Here is a 7,119-nt window from a genome sequence, read left to right on the forward strand (position 1 = left end):
TAGATGCCACTTGTTGTTCGTAGCATTAGAATCGTTCTAGTGTTACTGCTAACGTTACAAGAACCTACAGGGTCACACCCTATAGTTGAAATGAACGGAATAAACCATAATTGGTATTGTTTTTGGGGTCGCTTGAATTAAATTAATTATAGAATTAATTTAATTCGGTAATCAAATTTCTAACACATTATGTACAAGGTTGTTGTACGTATAGTGAGGACATGAATTTGGTTAGCATAAGAATTCAAATAAATATATGGTTTACCGAACTTATTTATAATTAATGTAATTATAATTTTTAGATTAAAATATTATTATATTTATTTAATTCTTAAAAAAACCCTAAAACAAAAGGATATATATAATCCCGTTTTTCTTTGTTTGAGTCTAGCAGCCTTCAAAGAAAAATAACTCTTAAAACAGTTTTGGGGATTCCTTCTGTTCGTAATCAACTGGGTGGATTACGTAGAGGCCGAAATCACGATAGATTGCGGTTTGGTTCGACAGCAGATCAGACTACTCGTTGTTGAGGTGTTGCTGTCTACTCTGAATAAACATTAGGTAATTTCGCAACCTCTTTCACCCCGATTTGTTCCTCACACATGGATCCCTGGTTAGGATCGCCAGATTTTTATTTTTCGCTGCACCATAGGGGTGCTGGCGATCCAACATATACAATTGTACATCAAAAGAAAACCTAAAACACAACTTATTAAGTCATCAAATCAACACCTAACCAATGTACCTATCATAGGTACCTCAAATACACATATCATTAATACATACCATTTCTATTTGCATTAAAACATCTACCTTATTCACATATATTATATTATATGGCAATTTACACATAATATCATACTTAGCATTTTACTTATTCCAAAAAATTAGTAATAACTACACAAAAGCCTATTAATTGCATATAAACCAAATCAAACATTTTAAAAACTACCGAATGAAGCTGGATAGTGCGACTTGAGTGCCGATCCGATTGTCCAACCTTCCGAGTATCTACAAGGACATTAAACAACACAAGTAAGCTCAATGAAGCTTAGTAAGTTCAATATATTTAAACGATAAATCTTACCGAAGTAATTACAACAATTCAAACATTAACTATTCAACCACGAAGGTTTCCTATCATCCACAATCTCAATCGATAAATCACATACGTTCAATTTAATACTCAAATGTATAGAAAATCCATCAAATTCATTAAACTAATTACCTTACCAAGATTTTTTATTCGAAGAACGAATTACGGATAGGAGCACATCGTCAGTCCAACCATAAGACGCCAGATGCTCATAAGATCCAATTCCTCCAAAACATGCCATATGCTCCCAAGAGATAGTCCAACCAAAAAACGCCAATACTCATAAGAGTTAGTCTAACCGAAACACGCTAATGCTCATAAGAGCTAAGTCAAACCGAAACACGTTAATCAGATAATATAACATGAGAGTTCGCAACAAATGCTAAACCTCAATTTACTCGGAAAATATATAAACACATCCCTCCAAAACCATCTCTACTCCAATCCCCCACATCACACCAAATCACAATTGTACTCTATCCCGTGTTCAATCTAATCCGAACATCAAATTTAATAACATATCTCAAATAATCATTCATTATCAACAATTGAATATATATATTGTATCATGTTATACTATTCAAAAATTCATATAGATGTTAAATTTTAAACCGTATGAACTTACCTGGACTGAATTATAGTAGTTGCTAAAGTTCAAGGACTATTTCATAATTTTTCCTTTTCCACGAATTTCTACGAGGTCTTAATCTAAAATATAAAATTTCTCAATTATAAGCTTACATTTCACATTCCAATCCATTTTAAAATTAATATGCTTTCATTTTTCAAATTTACACAATTACCCCAAACTTTTAAAATTTTTGCAATTTAGTCCATTAACATGAAAATCATCAAATTAATCGCTTTTCTCAAGTCAAAGTTATAGCCGAAAATAATAGACCCTTATACAGTCCTCACTAAACACCAAATTCACTATAAAACTCTAAAATTTTGACATTTTCACAATTTAATCCTTAATTCAAAATTTAACAAAAATCACTTCACAATTTCATTAAACAACACAACCAAAGCTTAAAATACACAATTATAATAAAAAAAATCAAGTTTATCAATGGAAACTTCTAAAATTCTTAATAGATTCAAAAACGAAGGTACGTGCTAGCTGTACCTAGTTACAACAATCTCAAAAACATAAAATTTACAAGAAACAGGCAATAATTTCACTTACATGCAAGGCTTCTATACTTAGCTGATTCTCCAAGCTACTTTATATGGTGTTTTGGCAATGGATAAAGAAGAAATGAAGAATAAAAACTTATTTCTTCTAATTTTTTTATTTTAATTTCCATTTATTTACAATTATACCATTATCATTAAATTTTCAATCATTTTTAATTCTAATTGCCATCCCACAAATTAATTATGGTTTAATTGTTACTCAAGTCCTTCTTCAACTATGAACTAATCAATTTGATTACCTAATTTTAATAATTACTAACTTTTGTACTTTTTACAAATTAGTCCTTTTTTTCATTTAACTATCTAAACGTTAAAATTTCTTAACCAAATTTTAATACGACTTTAATGACTCTAAATATTCTAAAAATAATATTTATGAGTCAACACAATGGAATTTTGTGGTCCCAAACCACTGTTCCGTCACCACTGAAAATCAGGTTGTTACAAGTAGTGCCATTCTAGAGCCCTTCCCTCGAGATGTAACAACACAGTGTTGATCTTGTCACCTTCAGGCTAGCTTCAGACTTTAAATACTATCTTAGTTTGAACCACCACGCCCTGAAGTCAAAACCATCAAAATGAGAACAAGCCATTCAGTAATTTCTTTCTAACAACATCTCTAGTTGGGCATGATTTGGGTCTCCTTCCACCAATGATGGTGTTTCGTGGTGAGAACCTTCTCCTGTCTCTTTAAGAGGAAAACTAGGGGGAGGTCTTCTTAAGATCCCTTTTCCTTTTCCTTGAGCTGCTTCATTGTTGGTAGACCCCGATGAACCAAAGTACTGTTCATATGAATCGGGGAGTCCGAATCTGAATTCTTCCTTGAACCCAAGTAAGCGAACTTCAAACTTGGGATCCAATGTTGACTCCATTTGTGATAGTTCACCTTGCACCTTCACCATTTCTTGTTGCAAAATATTGACTTCCTTTTGAAAACGAGTAGTTACACCTTCCCCGGTCATCGGAATCGATAGCTCTAACACCCTGTTAAGAGTTAAACTAGAATGTAGAAATTTGCAGAAACAAGGTTGAAAGGAAGAAAATGAGAGAGTGAGAACTTAGAGGAGGAGAGGAAAATGTATAAAAATTGTACTGCTCGTCATTCTCCTTACATCTAGACAATATTTAAAAGAAATAAAATAAACAATTGACAACTGTCCTGCCAAAATAACTAATCGTCTGTTACTTAAAAGATTAAAACGCATCGTTTTCATTAAGGTAGAAAGGTTCCATTTTGCTCCAAGACAAATACACACTGTTTTATTTTGCTCAGTTTTTAGCTCATATAATTGAATTGTTATAAAAAAATATTTTAATATCTTTTAAGCAATTTGATATTTTAAATGAATGAATTTATAAAATAAATGATGAAATGAGAAAGGAGAAAATAAATAAAATAAAGACATGAATATCTTAACACAAACCATACATATAAACTTATATAATAAATTTGAGGAAGCGGGTATTTTTATTTTCTTATCTTTCCTTGTTTGTCCTTCCTCTCTTGCTACACTGCCTCCTAATTCTATGTGTTCTTTTTATAGTGTTTTATAGATTACATATTATATATAAAATAATTGTTTCCTATAAAAAGGAATTAATTAACTGTTGAGTGTTATTGGAAGACATGCTAACATGTAATCAACTATTTAGTTAACTCTGTTGAAAAATAGGTATAACTATAAATTTAGTTTCTTACTCATTGCAACTTTTGTTAATTTGAATATAATTAATCAAATTACATCATTTAACTTTAATTACTAACATTGCTAAATTTTTTTAATGAAGTAACAGAATTAACATTCTTACTTTGCATGCTTTTAAGTTTATTTTTTCAAAGTTCAATCAAGTGACAAGGTAGGGTTTCAATTTTTTGTTCTTCTAAATGCCAATGATAATATTAGATTACCATTAGAGATTATGGTTTATTTTAAAACTAATAGGATATCGTTTAGGTGATTATTATCCATATTTTGGCCCCGTCTCCGCAATTAAACTAGACCGAAAGGCGACTTTTCTTCAGAATTTCTTCAAGCTTTGGTTTCTTGAACTTGTGTATGTGTTAATTGCTTGAATAAAAGGGAGTACTGATAGAATTTAACTGCTTCGTTTGATAGTTTTACAAAAATTTAAATTCTTTTATTTATTATTTATCTCTTATTAATTTAATTAATTAGAAATAAAATAATCATTTAATATTATCACTTAACATAAATTTTTATTATTTATCTCTTAATTAATTTAAATTATTTAGAGAAAATTGATTATGACACAATATGATATTATTTTTATCAATGGTAGTTTTAGTTTGACCCACGGTAATTCCAACTTCCAACTTGACACATGCCACTTTGTAATTGGTCGGAGAATTTTCTTCGTCTACAAACCCAAAAATAGATGGAAAGTTAATATCTGTTAACTTTATTGACGTGACATCTACGTATATGCCACATAATCAATTAATTAATTTTTAAAATTAAATATATTTTTAAATTTTTTAAAATTTTAAATAATTAATTAATTGTTGAAATGGAATCCATATGATAATTTACTTGTATGCTACATCAGCAAAATTAACAAACGTTAACTTTTTGTTGTAAAGTTAAATGGAGCACTAAATTGATTTGTTTTTTTTTTAGCTAAAAAGAGACTGATATTAATAAATAGCTCAAGACAAACAGTATCTGAAACGTTAGAAGGAAAGTAACATGAAACGACTAACAAAACAGCTGGCAAGCACCAACAAAAAACAAACAAAGAAAGAAAAACGCCTAGAAACAATCAATACCAAACCACCAGAAAACAACACTTGAGCCAAAGAAAACCACTGTCTTACACCCAATATCAGCCATTTCTCTCCTCACCATCAGATTCTGGAACAAGTATAATGAGAGAACAAGCACTTAGGACGACCCTCCTCTGTTTCCAAAGTACACCAAGATGAACTCAGCTCCGCCGGTCCCAAGCTAAACGGTCCTACAATGCCGCTAATCGGACTGATTCAGGCACTCCAGTAAGCCAATCCCCATAGATCTTTCGTCTCCAGCCCTCTAATGCTAGTGTATGAGCCGCCTCATTAATCAATCGAGTCACTGCAAGGTAAGATATCTCCTCAAAAGACATACCCAAAATATAGATGTGATGTGTAATTGGTCTGAGCACCGATTTATCCTTCTCCTTTCTTTTAACATTTTTTTATAATTGTCAGCAAATCGCCTTTCACAACCAGTCGACGGAAACACATCCTACCCGCGAAGATTAGCGCCCTTTCACAAGCCCTAGCTTCTGCCACAAACGCATCGGCAACATCATTAAAGAGATAAGTTTCTACCCCTACAATCTCACCTGTAAAATTTCTGGCTAGAATTGCTGTTACAGCAAGCTTCTCCTCCTTTAGGAATGACGCATCAAAGTTTAACTTGATAACTCCTGGGTCCGGTGGTCTCCAGATCTCCTTAATCAGTGGTCTAGGAGGGGAACAGGGAGACATAAAATTAAGACAAATGTTGTGCACATATCCCCGAATAAACCCTAGCACCTCCTACATCGAGAAGTAAACCCCTTCATGAACTAGCTTATTTCTATGGAACCAAAGACTCCAAATGGAGATCACGATGATTTGTTTTTGTTGTTCATCAGCTGCAAAGAACATTTTAACAAAATGGAGTATGTGACCCACCGAATCTTCGAATGAAGGAATCTGTACTATTAACAACGCTCACACCCTCTGCAGGATACTACAAGACTACAGCAGGTGATCGGAATCCTCCAGCTCTTCCTTACACAACAGACACGATACAGCTGCACACAAAGTCCTACGCGCCAAGTTACCAAAATGAGGCACCAAATTATTCACCAGCCTCCAAATATGTATTTTAATTTTCCCTGGAATGTTCAATGACCATAAAGCATTTTAAAATACTTTGTAATCCTCACCAAAAGAGGATCTGTAAGTAGAGTCTCGTAAGTAGTCAGTATTAAGAGCCCAATATCCACTCTTAACAGAGTATTCCCCAGAACCCTCATGTTTCCAAACCAACCTATCCTCCTGACCACTTTCAGAAATGGGAATAGCAAAAATACGGTCCGCTGTACTCTCATCCACCAAGTAATAAACCAGATCCCTATCCCAGGTACTAGTCTCCGTGTTAATTAGCTGATTGACAGTAGTCCAATTAGGCCTAATCATCTGTACTGAAATACGATTATTCTCTCTTCCAAGTAACTAGAGGTCATTCCAGATGTTGATACGATCACCCTTCCCAACCCGCCACAGCACCCCTTCTCTAATTACCTCACGAGCACTGCAGAGACTTCTCTAGGTAAACGAGGGGTAAGATCCAATTTTTGTTGATAAAATATCAGAAGACGGAAAATACCTGGCTTTAAAGACTTTAGCTAACAAACAATAAGGTTGATCAAAAATACGCCAAACTTGCTTTGCTAATAAAGCTTTATTAAATAAGAACAAATTTTTAAAGCCTAACCCCCCAAAGCACTTCGGTTTGCATAACATCTCTCAACTGCTCCAGTGGATACCTTTCGATGACTTATTGTTTGTCCACCAAAATCTGTTCATAATTCATTCGAGCTTACAACATAGTGACTTCGGCAATAAAAAACATTGCATAGCATTAATTGGAGCTGCTTGTAGAACCGATTTAATAAACACCTCCTTCCCTTCCATAGACAAATAGCACAACCTCCATCCTTCCACGCGTTTTCTGAGTCGATCTGCAAAGTTAGCAAAAGCCCACATTTTCCTCTGGCCTACCATCATAGGCAAGCCCAAAATATTTCTTCGGGTTCACAGCCTCCTGAAC

At 33.4% G+C, this 7,119-nt stretch overlaps 1 long non-coding RNA gene across 1 annotated transcript; it reads left to right on the forward strand.

Moving 5' to 3' along the window:
* Nucleotides 1-4,916: 4,916 nt before the first annotated feature.
* Nucleotides 4,917-6,521, forward strand: LOC107945324 (uncharacterized). Its single transcript, XR_001696494.2, has 2 exons — nt 4,917-5,395; nt 5,505-6,521. It is a non-coding gene; the product is annotated as an uncharacterized lncRNA (long non-coding RNA).
* The last annotated feature ends 598 nt before the right edge of the window (nt 6,522-7,119 follow it).

This window comes from Gossypium hirsutum, chromosome D12 (assembly GCF_007990345.1).
Source record: "Gossypium hirsutum isolate 1008001.06 chromosome D12, Gossypium_hirsutum_v2.1, whole genome shotgun sequence".
Taxonomy (NCBI): domain Eukaryota; kingdom Viridiplantae; phylum Streptophyta; class Magnoliopsida; order Malvales; family Malvaceae; genus Gossypium; species Gossypium hirsutum.